The 15,483-nt window shown below is 45.2% G+C and overlaps 1 protein-coding gene across 1 annotated transcript in view; it reads right to left on the bottom strand.

Annotated features, from left to right (window-relative positions):
- Positions 1 to 14,956, bottom strand: part of LOC123761426 (uncharacterized) — a 100,259-nt gene extending 85,303 nt beyond the window's left edge. Inside the window, exon 1 of the mRNA XM_045747453.2 lies at positions 14,910 to 14,956. The gene's annotated coding sequence lies outside the window, so the exon portion shown is untranslated. The remainder of the gene's footprint in view (positions 1 to 14,909) is intronic.
- Between the last annotated feature and the right edge of the window lie 527 nt (positions 14,957 to 15,483).

A 15,483-nucleotide genomic window follows, 5' to 3' on the forward strand; every position in this document is an offset into this window, starting at 1 on the left:
ACTGATTCGAGTTGCCGGCAGCAACCGGAAAGGCACTGCAGACTTCAGTACACATATTCTATATCTATTATGTTTATTTGTTTCATGTAGACTTTTCTTCAGTTAACCTTGATGATTTTACGTATGATTTTCTGTGAGCCCTCCATCTCATTTGAGCAATTTTACGGAAAAGTGATACAAAATTGTACCACACTAACATTAATAGTAATTGAAGGAATCACCGAGTGGCAATACTGTAACAATTTGAACTAAAGCGTTGCTAGGATGCAAAAAGAATTACCCAGCGGGTGAACAGCGAAAAGATGAAGAAGAATTCAGGTAAGGCCGGAGTGTCCGGCATCCATTTTGTACATGTCTCGGTGGGCAGGCCCGGTGGAGGTGCTTGACGCAGCAGGGTCGAAAACCCGCAGTGTGAGCTGGGCCTTCTCCTCTCCCCCTTGGGTCCATGGTCAAGCAGTGGACAGAGAATGGTCTTGAGGCTAGGCTTGGAGAGCTCCCTGGGTGGATAGTGGCATCCAAGTAGAGGGGAGCAAAGACCCTCGGCGAGGAGTTACAATATCCTTAACATAGTGCCTCCATTGTTTGCCTGTAACTCCCGTCACACAAGGCCAAAGGTGAGCGATGCGTAACATGTAACAGTAGATAGCAGCATGGCTTTAGAGAAGGAATATTATGCCTGACAAACCTCCTGAAGTTTTATGATAAGGTAACGAAAATAAGGCAAAACAGAGAAGGCTAGACAGATTGCATATTTCTGGACTGCCAAAAAGCCTTTGATATAGTACCACACAAGAGGTTACTATACAAACTTGAGAGGCAGGTGGGAGTAGACAGAAACGTACTAACACGGGCTTGGAATTACCTAACACTGTCAGAGTATGACAGTGAGGGGCGAGGAGTAAGATTGGCATAAAATAACATGCATGGTATATCAAGGATCGGTGTTGGGACCCATTCCTCATTTATGCAAACGACTTCACTGCAGAAGCTGAGTCTTATATGTCGATGCTTGAACATTATGTAAAACAAATAGTTGTAAGAGTTTAACCAAAGCAAATGTAATGTAATGAAGATAGATGCAGGGAGCAAGATGCCAGAAACAAGGTATCATCTGAGAGAGGAAATTCTTCAAGAGTCAGAGAAAGAAAAAGACTTGGGGGTTGATATCACGCCAGACCTGTCTCCTGCAGCCCATATCAAATTGTGAATAGGATAGTGAAGAAGTGATTCTAAACGTGTGGCATTAGAACTATATCATTGCTAAGCAGAACAAGAAGCAGAGTACTGGTGATAGATAGTGACAAGTTGGAGGGACCTACGCCTGGCAGCGGCATGGATAGACAACAGGCCTACATTTGATTGTCAACAGTACTTTTAACACTGGTTTGTGCTGTGGGATGTTTTGAATTGGCGGTAAGGTAAGGCCTCTCACAAAGTCAGTCAGTCAAACGGTGTACAGTGTTATTGCTTTTAATAGTTAGTCTTGGATATAAGTTAACAAACGGAAACGAACCTCAAAGGAAATATTCGGCTCACGTGGGGACTAGTTTGTGGCACAGAACTGTGAAAAAACACTCCGCCCTACACTGAGACCACTCCCCACCCCCCTCTCTCACCCCCACCCCTCCCATCACAGCACCAACAGTACACACACAGCCTCCCAACCATAGGGTCCACACCCTCCCACTTTAATCCGCCCCACACACCCTCACCATCCCCACCCTCTCTCCCACCTCCCCCCCCCTATACACACTCACACACCTCTCTCTCTCTCTCTCTCTCTCTCTCTCTCTCTCTCTCTCTCTCTCTCTCTCTCTCTCTCTCTCTCTCTCTCTCTCTCTCTCTCTCTCTCTCTCTCTCTCTCTCTCTCTCTCTCTCTCTCTCTCTGTCTCTCTCTCTCTCTCTCTCTCTCTCTCTCTCTCTCTCTCTCTCTCTGTCTCTCTCTCTCTCTCTCTCTCTCTCTCTCTCTCTCTCTCTCTCTCTCTCTCTCTCTCTCTCTCTCTCTCTCTCTCTCTCTCTCTCTCTCTCTCTCTCTGTCTCTCTCTCTCTCTCTCTCTCTCTCTCTCTCTCTCTCTCTCTCTCTCTCTCTCTCTCTCTCTCTCTCTCTCTCTCTCTCTGTCTCTCTCTCTCTCTCTCTCTCTCTCTCTCTCTCTCTCTCTCTCTCTCTCTCTGTCTCTCTCTCTCTCTCTCTCTCTCTCTCTCTCTCTCTCTCTCTCTCTCTCTCTCTCTCTCTCTCTCTCTCTCTCTCTCTCTCTCTTCCCCCCCTATCTCTCTCTCTCTCCCCCCCCCTATCTCTCTCTCGCTCTTCCCTATCTCTCTCTCCCTTCTCCCCCCTTTGTCTCTTCTCCTCTATCTCTCTCCCCCTTCTCCCTCTCCCCCCTTTCTCTCTCTCCCTCCTTTTTTTTCTCTCTCTCCCCCCCCCCTTTTTTCTCTCTGTCTCCCCCCTTTCTCTCTCTCTCTCTCTCTCTCTCTCTCTCTCTCTCTCTCTCTCTCTCTCTCTCTCTCTCTCTCTCTCTCTCTCTCTCTCTCTCTCTCTCTCTCTCTCTCTCTCTCTCTCAAAGGGTAAACATGGAAGGGGCACGAACTCGGGCTGACAAACGCAGGATGACAATCACGGCTGGAACAAATTCAGAGGATGGGATGGAACAGGAAGCCTGGATGAAGGGAATAGCTAACCAGGAACCACTGGAAGAGTTTGAGATTACCAGCAGGGAAGTAAGGAACAGTTTACTAGAGTTGGATGTGACAAAGGCTATAGGCCCAGATGGAATCTCCCCTTGGATACTAAAGGAAGGAGCAAAAGAACTGTGCCTACCATTCTCCATAGTGTATAACAAATCACTGGCAACAAGGGAATTGCCAGATATTTGGAAAGCAGCTAACGTAGTCCCGATATACAAGAAAGGGGATAGACAGGAGGCACTGAACTACAGGCCAGTGTCCCTAACCTGCATACCATGCTAGCTGATGAAGAAGATTGTGCGAAAAAAGCTAGTGGAGCATCTGGAGCGAAGGAACTTTGTAACACAGCATCAACATGGGTTCAGGGATGGCAGGTCCTGCCTCACAGGGTTACTTGAATTCTACGACCAGGCAACAAAAATAAGGCAAGAAAGAGAAGGGTGGGCAGACTGCTATTTTTGGATTGTCAGAAAGCCTTTGATACAGTACCACACAAGAGACTAGAGAAAAAGCTGGAGATGCAGGCTGGAGTGAAAGGGAAGGAACTCCATTGGATAAAGGAGTACCTAAGCAACAGGAGACAACGAATCTGTGTGAGGGGAGAGGTCTCAGATTGGCGAGACGTTACAAGTGGAGTCCCACAGGAGTCAGTCCTTGCACCTATACTGTTTTTGGTATATGTAAATGATCTCCCAGAGGGTATAGATTCGTTCCTCTCAATGTTTGCCGATGATGCAAAAATTATGAGGAGGATTGAAACAGAAGATGATAGTAGGAGGCTACAAGATGACCTAGAGAGACTGAGTGAATGGTTCAACAAATGACTGTTGAAGTTCAACCCGAGTAAATGCAAAGTAATGAAACTAGGCAGTGGAAACAGGAGGCCAGCCACAGGATACAGAACAGGAGATGAAGTACTTAATGAAACAGACAGAGAGAAAGATCTAGGAGTTGATATCACACCAAACCTGTCTCCTGAAGCCCACATAAAAAGAATAACGTCTGCGGCATATGCGAGGCTGGCTAACATCAGAACGGCGTTCAGGAACCTGTGTAAGGAATCATTCAGAATCTTGTACACCACATATGTAAGACCAATCCTGGAGTATGCGGCCCCAGCATGGAGCCCGTACCTTGTCAAGCACAAGACGAAGCTGAAAAAAGTCTAAAGGTATGCTACTAGACTAGTCCCAGAACTAAGAGGCATGAGTTATGAGGAAAGGCTGCGGGAAATGCACCATACGACACTGGAAGACAGAAGAGTAAGGGGGACATGATCGCAACCTACAAAATCCTCAGGGGAATCGACCGGGTAAACAAGGATAAACTATTCACACTGGCGGGACGCGAACAAGGGGACACAGGTGGAAACTGAGTACCTACATGAGCCACAGGGACATAAGAAGGAACTTTTTCAGTGTCAGAGTAGTTAACGGATGGAATGCATTAGGCAGTGATGTGGTGGAGGCTGACTCCATACACAGTTTTAAATGTAGATATGATAGAGCCCAGTAGGCTCAGGAACCTGTACTCCAGTTGATTGACAGTTGAGACGCGGGACCAAAGAGCCAAAGCTCAACTCCGCAAGCACAAATAGGTGAGTACACACACTTCGGTGGCTGTGTGGAGAGCATTGTGGCACGTAATCCTGTGGCCCGGGTTCGATTCCCGTCGCCGGGGAGAAACAAAATTGGGCCGAGTTTCTTTCACCCTAATGCCCCTCTTACCTAGCAGTAAATAGGTACCTGGGAGTTAGACAGCTGTTACGGGCTGCTTCCTGGGAGTGTGTGTGGAAAAAAACTAATTGTTAGTAGTTAGTAACAGATGATTGATTGACAGTTGAGAGGCGGGCCGAAAGACCAGAGCTCAACCCCCGCAACCACAACTAGGTGAATACACTCACACATATGCAACCACACCTCCCTTACATCATGAGTCAACGCTCAGGTGTGAGCGAAAGAAATGTGAGATAAAGTAGAGAACAATATAACAATATATATGATAAAAAAGACATTAGTGACAGAGAGAACAGTGAACACGCAGGAAAGGGAACGTCTTAAAACAGATAAACATGACTTCATGAAATAAATAAACATTATATTGATGCTACGTAAAAGAGGATCAACTAAATATGGAAGTGCAATAGATAATGCCGCACGAAAATATATATATACTTAATAGAGACGAGGTTGAAAGAAAACAAATGAGGAGGTGATTAGATGCCTGGAAGGAGAGATAGACTTAGTAGGAAGTCAATTTCTTGGAGATTCGTGTAAGGGTGAAAGAAAAGACAGAGACTGGAGGTCACAGAGGCTTAGCAACTAAACCTTGACATTAGTGATGAACACGGAGTAGCTACCTTGAAGGAAGTACCGGAAATAAGGGAAATTAATATCAAAAGAGAGAAATATATACATGGGCTTGAAAAAAAATTAGAAACAGCGGAAGAAGAAGAGATGGCACCGGAGGTGACAAGAAAAATGACGAAAGAAAGAAAAAGTAGAGATTGTGACTGATAAATGGGAAAAAGACAGACAAAAGATTTTGATTAAGTACCTAGAGTATCAGAAAGAAAGCAGATCGTTAAATTATCAGTGATAGATGGTATAAAATGTCACCAGGTCATCGTACGGATGAGGCTGTAGTGGAGAGGGAGAGACGAGTGGCGTCAATGTTCTCACAGAGCCAGAGAAGCCACATGGCAAAAGAGAAGAGAAAGAGACCAGAATGAGATTACAGAAATAATCAGCCTAATAACGACCATGAGGTAACCAGTGAAACTAAATATTACTGTAGGCTAAGTTAATTAGCAAATGGACAGAATCATCCGGTAAACGTTTTTTTTCAGAATAGTCCACCAGTACAATATACACTGGAGGAAACAGGATATTGAGAGTCAGAGAACATTACCAAAAAGTATTCATTAGCCAGGGCATGTCTAAGGAGGTTACAGATGAAAGAAAATAAAAGAGGTAAAGACAGTAAATATCTCAGGAGACCAAATAGCAGCACAAGCAGGGCACAATTACAGGAAGGTCAGGTGTCAGAGACTCGACACAACAACAAATTGCATTAAACCATGATAAAGAACCACCCATTAACAGGAACAGGCAAGAGTGACTATTAAAATGTGACGTGGACCAACAGGAACACTTCCACTTGGGAGAAGAAAACAAAGCAGCCCAGTAGAGATGAGTAACAATAAAGTTATTACTCTAATACAGAAAAGTGTGACATGGTGGGGGTGAGGAAGGCAGGCATGGTGGGGAGGGGAAAGGCAGGCATAGTGGGGAGGGGGTAGGCAGGCATGGTGGGGAAGGGGAAGGCAGGTATGGTGGGGATGGGGAAGGCAGGCATGGTGGGTAGGGGAAAGGCAGGCATGGTGGGTAGGGGAAGGCAGGCATAGTGGGGAGGGGGAAGGCAGGCATGGTGGGGAAGGGGAAGGCAGGCATAGTGGGGAAGGGGAAGGCAGGTATGGTGGGGAGGGAGAAGGCAGGCATGGTGGGGAGGGGGAAGGAAGGCATGGTGGGGAGGGGGAAGGCAGGCATAGTGGGGAGGGGGAAGGCAGGTATAGTGGGGAGGGGGAAGGCAGGCATAGTGGGGAGGGGGAAGGCAGGCATACTGGGGAGGGGGAAGGCAGGCATGGTGGGGAGGGGGAAGGCAGGCATGGTGGGGAGGGAGAAGGAAGGCATGGTGGGGAGGGGGAAGGCAGGCATAGTGGGGAGGGGGAAGGCAGGCATAGTGGGGAGGGGGAAGGCAGGCATAGTGGGGAGGGGAAAGGCAGGCATAGTGGGGAGGGGGAAGGCAGGCATGGTGGGGAGGGGGAAGGCAGGTATGGGGGGAAGGCAGGCATAGTGGGGAGGGGTAAGGCAGGCATAGTGGGAAGGGGGAAGGCAGGCATAGTGGGGAGGGGGAAGGCAGGCATAGTGGGGAGGGGGAAGGCAGGCATAGTGGGGAGGGGGAAGGCAGGCATGGTGGGGAGGGGGAAGGCAGGCATAGTGGGGAGGGGGAAGGCAGGCATAGTGGGGAGGGGGAAGGCAGGCATAGTGGGGAGGGGGAAGGCAGGCATGGTGGGGAGGGGGAAGGCAGGCATAGTGGGGAGGGGGAAGGCAGGCATGGTGGGGAGGGAGAAGGCAGGCATGGTGGGGAGGGGGAAGGCAGGCATGGTGGGGAGGGGGAAGGCAGGCATAGTGGGGAGGGGGAAGGCAGGCATAGTGGGGAGGGGGAAGGCAGGCATGGTGGGGAGGGGGAAGGCAGGTATGGGGGGGAAGGCAGGCATGGTGGGGAGGGGGAAGGCAGGCATAGTGAGGAGGGGGAAGGCAGGCATAGTGGGGAGGGGGAAGGCAGGCATGGTGGGGAGGGGGAAGGCAGGCATGGTGGGGAGGGGGAAGGCAGGCATGGTGGGGAGGGAGAAGGCAGGCATGGTGGGGAGGGGGAAGGAAGGCATGGTGGGGAGGGGGAAGGCAGGCATAGTGGGGAGGGGGAAGGCAGGCATAGTGGGGAGGGGGAAGGCAGGCATGGTGGGGAGGGAGAAGGCAGGCATGGTGGGGAGGGGGAAGGCAGGCATGGTGGGGAGGGGGAAGGCAGGCATAGTGGGGAAGGGGAAGGCAGGTATAGTGGGGAGGGGGAAGGCAGGCATAGTGGGGAAGGGGAAGGCAGGAATGGTGGGGAGAGGGAAGGCAGGCCTAGTGGGGAGGGGAAAGGCAGGCATGGTGGGGAGGGGGAAGGCAGGCATAGTGGGGAGGGGGAAGGCAGACATGGTGGGGAGGGGGAAGGTAGGCATGGTGGGGAGGGGGAAGGCAGGGATTGGTGATGGGTGGGGAAGGCAGGCATGGTGGGGAGGGGGGAGGCAGGCATGGTGGGGAGGGGGGAGGCAGGCATGGTGGGGGGTGGGGAAGGCAGGCGTGGTGGGGAGGGGGGAGGCAGGCATGGTGGGTGGTGGGGAAGGCAGGCGTGGTGGGGAGGGGGAAGGCAGGCATGGTGGGGAGGGGGAAGGCAGGCATGGTGGTGAGGGGGGGAAGGCAGGCATGGTGGGGGTGGGGAAGGCAGGCATGGTGGGGGGTGGGGAAGGCAGGCGTGGTGGGGAGGGGGGAGGCAGGCATGGTGGGTGGTGGGGAAGGCAGGCGTGGTGGGGAGGGGGAAGGCAGGCATGGTGGGGAGGGGGAAGGCAGGCATGGTGGTGAGGGGGGGAAGGCAGGCATGGTGGGGGTGGGGAAGGCAGGCATGGTGGGGGATGGGGAAGGCAGGCATGGTGGGGAGGGGGGAGGCAGGCATGGTGGGGAGGGGGGAGGCAGGCATGGTGGGGGGTGGGGAAGGCAGGCGTGGTGGGGAGGGGGGAGGCAGGCATGGTGGGTGGTGGGGAAGGCAGGCGTGGTGGGGAGGGGGAAGGCAGGCATGGTGGGGAGGGGGAAGGCAGGCATGGTGGTGAGGGGGGGAAGGCAGGCATGGTGGGGGTGGGGAAGGCAGGCATGGTGGGAGATGGGGAAGGCAGGCATGGTGGGGAGGGGAAGGCAGGTATGGTGGGGGTGGGGAAGGCAGGCATGGTGGGGAGGGGGAAGGCAGGCATGGTGGGGAGGGGGAAGGCAGGCATGGTGGTGAGGGGGGGAAGGCAGGCATGGTGGGGGTGGGGAAGGCAGGCATGGTGGGGGATGGGGAAGGCAGGCATGGTGGGGAGGGGAAGGCAAGCATGGTGGTGAGGGGGAAGGCAGCCATGGTGGTGAGGGGGAAGGCAGGCATTGTGGGGGTGGGGAAGGCAGGCATGGTGGGGGTTGGGAAGGCAGGCATGGTAGGGGTGGGGAAGGCAGGCATAATGGGGAATGGGGAAGGCAGGCATGGTGGGGAGGGGAAGGCAGGTATGGTGGGGGTGGGGAAGGCAGGCATGATGGAGAGAGGGGAAGGCAAGCATGGAAGGGAGGGGGAAGGCAGGGATTGGTGATGGGTGGGGAAGGCAGGCATGATGGAGAGAGGGGAAGGCAGGCATAATGGGGGATGGGGAAGGCAGGCATAATGGGGGATGGGGAAGGCAGGCATGGTGGGGGAGGAGAAGGCAGGCATGGTGGTGAGGGGGAAGGCAGGTATAATGGGGAATGGGGAAGGCAGGCAAGGTGGGGAGGGGAAGTCAGGCATGGTAGGGAGGGGAAAGGCAGGCATGGTGGGGAGGGGGAAGGCAGGTATAATGGGGAATGGGGAAGGCAGGCATGGTGGGGTTGGGGAAGGCAGGCATGGTGGGGAGGGGGAAGGCAGGTATAATGGGGAATGGGGAAGGCAGGCATGGTGGGGAGTGGGAAGGAAGGCATGTTGGTGGTGGGGAACGCAGGCATAGCGGGGAGGGGGAAGGCAGGCATGGTGGGTAGGGGAAAGGCAGGCATGGTGGGGAGGGGGAAAGCAGGCATGGTGGGGGTGGGGAAGGCAGGCATGGTGGTGGTGGGGAAGGCAGGCATGGTGGGGAGGGGGGAAGGCAGGCATGGTGGGGGGTGGGAAGGAAGGCATGGTGGGGAGGGGAAGGCAGGCATATTGGGGGTGGGGAAGGCAGGCATGGTGGAAAGGGGGATGGCAGGCATGGTGGGTAGGGGGAGGGCAGGTGTTACGAACCCGACTCCATCGTCGAAGCATTGAGCAGCGACGTCAATGTCATCTGTGAGTCCGCTCCCGAAACCCCTCAAAATGGACGACGCCATCTGGTTGTGGCAGGATAAAATCTGCAAGAGGCGCTAGGTTCTGGTCCTGGTCAGGTCGAGAGGTTGCTGTTGCTGACCTCTGGTGAGGTGGCGCCTAGAATATCAGCGCCGTCTATTGTAGGAGGAGTTGTATGTCTATGTCAGAGTCCGTAATGGGTATTTCTAGTGTCCCATGTACTGACCAGTTTACTGATGACGTGTCTGTATTCTAAGAGGCGACGTAGGGCTGCTGTGGTACGAGGACAGTCAGTCTACCCAGGGCAGCCATTATCTCTCTACTCCATTCTGCTTTACGGAAGCAGTGAGCCGCCGATGGAGAGGAACTGTGTTGTGTCTGCTGTCTGCCTGTGAAGTGGCAGTGACAGAATTCGGCGTATCCCGGGACTGGCTAGAGGAAGAGACGACTGGCAGTAAGGTGCTACGGAGGAGTGTAACCAGCGAGTTGCAAGAAGCTCCTGCCAGGGGTTCGCTACCCTTGTATTTGTTCGTGTAGAGGCCCAGCAGCGCGAGGCTGATGTTCTCTGCCAGCACCAGGCTGGAGAGTGATTGTGGGCGTTCACAAGGAGCACCTAGTCAGACTGTGTATAGGCTGGCCCGTGGCTAGGGTAAACTCGTTGGTGTTTCCCAGTACTGTTGGAGGATGGTACTGAGTGTTGAGGAAACACGGAAGTTGACAACACTGCATCGATTGAGCATCGAGGAGCGCTTAGTGTCCTATGAGAGTGACACTTGTGTATATATCTTTGTAGTAATACTTCCTTTATGATTTTATCAGCGTATCACCTATATACTCGTATAAATAGTATCAGATATTCTATATATACTTCCACATTGCATTATCTGAAAGTATATAGGATGTGTTTACGATAAACAGTGACACTGAAACCCTCCTCGTTGTTCATAATCGTAAGGTCCAGGATGACCTTTCAGAAAAAAATTATTTGTAATTCCTTTTTTGGAACGAAAACACCCGAAACGGCTCCGGGCGGTTTGTGCCCGAAACGATTTGCACGTTACTGGCTTTGGCAGAATGTAAAAATACCTACCTTATATAATCTCACCAAGCCATTGTTCCGTCTTGTAAATTACTTTGTATTTTCTTGTAAAAAAAAATATAATTATTATTATTCCACAGCGACCAAGTTAAGAAAAGCGCAATCATTGGTCTGTTTCTCAGAGCTTTCCGTTTATGAGACCCGAAGTGTTTAGTAAGAAGAATTAACCATATTACCAACTGTTTCATCAAATTTCCTAATCCCCGCTGGAACAGCGACAGTTATAAGAAAAAAAGCAAATATAATTTTCTACAATGGTACTAATGCAAACAAAGGGAACAACGAATATGAGAAGTTGTAACGTTGCCTGCAATACAATTTATTGCAAATATATCTAAAGACCTTAGACACTAATTACAACTTGGTATTTGATTTCCAAAATAAGAGAAAAAATTGCACTAAAAAACTAAAAAACAACAGCAATATAAATAAGAATAACAATAATGAGGAGAGTGATGCATTGTTAATAAGGTTGATGTTGGTGTTAACGATATTAAGGAACCATAAAATAACCATTGCACATGTTAATATTGTCACCAGTAAAGTCACTATACTTGTCAAGGTTTCAGAACCGTTTGGATATATATATATATATATATATATATATATATATATATATATATATATATATATATATATATATATATATATATATATATATATATATATATATATATATATATATATATATATATATATATATATATAGATAGATATATATAGATATATATATATTCCTCCGTTTTATGAGCTGTGGAAAAGACGAACATTATTTTACAGGAACTTCTTTTCCACAGCTCATAAAACGGAGGAAAGGGTCCTGAAAGATATTGTTAATAGAAACCTTATCCCTACAGACAAAAATCAGAGGATACAACTGACGATTTACTATAAAACCAAAAAAACGGCCAGCCTACTCATGAGAAACTCTCCAGACACAAAGCAGAACACTTTAAAAGAGACCAACGTCGTCTATGCCTTCAAATGCCCTCTTGGGGACTGTAAGCCGCAAAAAACTCAGTATATAGGCAAGACAACAACATCTTTTTCCAGGTGATTAACGATGCATAAGCAACAGGGCTCCATTAAGGAACATATAATCTCTTCCCACAACCAGACCATCACCAGAGAAGTCATAACAAAATACACGGAAATCATCGATAGATACAGCGATAGCAGGCGGCTTGATATCTGCGAGGCACTACACATCAAGAAGTCGACAGCAGCAATCAACAGCCAATTAATGCGCAACTATATTTTACCCACTTCAAGACTCAGTACCATTATAGAAGCATCAAGAAATATGGGCCAATAGGCCCTTTGCAGTTACTTCCATTCCTCCCTTTAACTTACAAAATATTATACCCATTGTTTCATGTTGTGCCTTGTGTTGAAAGTTTGTTTTCACCTCATCCAAAACTGTTGTAACATATCACCTCACCCAAATGCAGGTATAAAATCGAAGCTGTTTATACTCTGTTTAGTTATAGTTGTGTGTGTGTAAACTAAATTCTTTGAAAATGTAATAAGTTTTACGAAACGCGTTCAAGTGTCGCGTCAGACTAGAAATAAAAATTAATTTTGGAGAATTGATTGTTCAGTTACCATCAACAGTGAAAAGAAATATAAGAAACATTGAGAAAATTCGTGTTAGAATTATTAATCTTACTTTTTCGGTCATATATATATATATATATATATATATATATATATATATATATATATATATATATATATATATATATATATATATATATATATATATATATATATATATATATATATATATATATATATATATATGTCGTACTTAGTAGCCAGAACGCACTTCTCAGCCTACTATGCAAGGCCCGATTTGCCTAATAAGCCAAATTTTCCTGAATTAATATATTTTCTCTATTTTTTTCTTATGAAATGATAAAGCTACCCATTTCATTACGTATGAGATCAATTTTTTTTATTGGAGTTAAAATTAACGTAGATATATGACCGAACCTAACCAACCCTACCTAACCTAACCTATCTTTATAGGTTAGGTAGCTGGAAAAGTTAGGTTAGGTTAGGTTAGGTAGGTTAGGTAGTCGAAAAACAGTTAATTCATGAAAACCTGGCTTATTAGGCAAATCGGGCCTTGCATAGTAGGCTGAGAAGGAGAAGTGCGTTCTGGCTACTAGGTACGACATATATATATATATATATATATATATATATATATATATATATATATATATATATATATATATATATATATATATATATATATTTATATATATATATATATATATATATATATATATATATATATATATATATATATATGTCGTACCTAATAGCCAGAACGCACTTCTCTGCCTACTATGCAAGGCCCGATTTGCCTCATAAGCCAAGTTTTCATGAATTAATTGTTTTTCGACTACCTAACCTACCTAACCAAACCTAACCTAAGTTTTTCGGCTACCTAACCTAACTTAACCTAAAAAGATAGGTTAGGTTAGGTTAGGTAGGGTTGGTTAGGTTTGGTCATATATCTACGTTAATTTTAACTCCAATAAAAAAATATTGACCTCATACATAATGAAATGGGTAGCTTTATCATCTCATAAGAAAAACAATTGAGAAAATATAATAATTCAGGAAAACTTGGCTTATTAGGCAAATCGGGCCTTGCATAGTAGGCCGAGAAGTGCGTTCTGGCTACTAGGTACGACATATATATATATATATATATATATATATATATATATATATATATATATATATATATATATATATATATATATATATATGCAATTGACGATCACAAAACACTGATCATTTTATGCGAAAAATCCACAGAGAAATATGAAATGAGGTGAACGTTTCGGCTTGTTAAAGCCTTTGTCAACACCAGACTGACTAAAGGAGAAGGGAGAAGGGGGAGGATATATAGGCCGACATCTGACCAACCCATCCCCTAGAGAAAGAATTAACCAGAAACAGGTAAAGCTTAGCCTAGAATGGTCAAAGAGGATTAAGCGGTCAGAGAATATGGATGAAAGATTAAAGAAAAGCCTCATGAACACACAATATATGAATATAAAATTATAATGAGACAATGTAAGCCTCTATCAAAGTTTTTTCTTAAACTGTTGTTCAATATTATAAGTTAAAAATGGATCAAGTTTGTACATTCCAGTACTAACATTAAGAAGATTTGGACACTGACTGATTAGAGCAGACTCAATTAAATTCCGTTCCACGAAATCCCCACAATTGGTAATGCTTTTTGCCCCATTCCAGTTAATATTGTGATCGCATAAACTCGTATGTAGATACAATGCATTAGACGTTTGGGCAGTTCTAATACTATAAGCATGTTGTGACAACCGCAATTGTAAGGACTTTCCTGTTTGTCCAAGGTACACTGAATCACAATCATTGCAGGGAATTGAATACACACAACCTGCTGTATCAGGGAAGATTTTTATTAAATTAAAGCTGAAACGTTCACCTCATTTCATATTTCTCTGTGGATTTTCCGCATATATATATATATATATATATATATATATATATATATGCAGAATAACCACATATGAAAAATAGAAAATTCTCATTGGTTATTCTGCATACTTGGATCAGTGTTTTTGTGATCATTGTTGCATATATATATATATATATATATATATATATATATATATATATATATATATATATATATATATATATATATATATATATATATATATATATATATATATATATATATATATATAAATGCGAACAAGTTTGAATGGTCCCCCAAGCAATATGCAACTGAAAGTTCCACACCATAGGAGGATTCGAACCCAGAGAGCTAGGGGCGCTATGCATCCTGGCATACCTGGTCCATTAACAACTTGACCACACGACTGTACAAAAATCTCGGTAGTTGTGAGACTATTTTTTCCAAGACGCGAAGTTTCAGGAAGTTTACCAACGATATGTCAGGATGTCTTAATATACTGCAAATGAAATATATAATTTGTTTCTATATAGTCCAAGCCAATGATATGTCAGGAAGTCCAGCAGAAGGTTTCACAAGGAAAATCCACCTACAGTTTACGTTACCTCTTGATTCTATATATGTGAGTAAATTTGATATTAATATAATTTTTCACATTCAACAAAGTGTTTAATATGAGTTTATTTTGTATAACTTATGAATCATCGTGAAAACGTGAAGGTTTCATTCGAATCCTACCTCCAAACTAAATATATATCTTTCCTCGTATATATACTCAATATATGAACACCGATCTAATGGTTTGATAAGATATTTAACTCAGCACCTAACCAATGACGGAGGTTACGATTTGAAAATTTCTTATAGTAAAAGACATTTGTTCCAGCAACTGTATCTTCATTGTGCTATCCAGAGAAAAATGTCTTCATTACTAAACGTCGTCAATGTTAACACCTTAAGAAACTGATCCGGAATAAAGTGAATTAAAACCAAAAACATATATCAACTTACAAGTTAACGTGATGGGCTACGGGTTGTGAGGTGTTGTCGGCACGAGCTGCTGGAGAAGAATGAATCACAGGAGCCATCTCCACTCTTTTTATTGAAGTGGGAGACGGAGTGCGGCTTCTCATTGGCCAGATACATACACACTGATTGGGTGAGAAATACTGGGGGCGTGTCTCACTGACGCTTCAGCGGTAGTGGTATTTTCTGTTGTATTGTGATGCTCTGAGACTTGATTGTAAAACTCATTCTCAGTCTTTATTTCTACTCCTAAAGACTATATATATATATATATATATATATATATATATATATATATATATATATATATATATATATATATATATATATATATATATATATATATATATATATATATATATATATATATATATATATATATGTATTTTATTTTATTAAATATTTCATATAAAATATATATATATATATATATATATATATATATATATATATATATATATATATATATATATCTATATATATATATATATATATATATATATATATATATATATCTATATATATATATATATATATATATATATATATATATATATAT

This window comes from Procambarus clarkii, chromosome 7, assembly GCF_040958095.1.
Source record: "Procambarus clarkii isolate CNS0578487 chromosome 7, FALCON_Pclarkii_2.0, whole genome shotgun sequence".
NCBI lineage: Eukaryota > Metazoa > Arthropoda > Malacostraca > Decapoda > Cambaridae > Procambarus > Procambarus clarkii.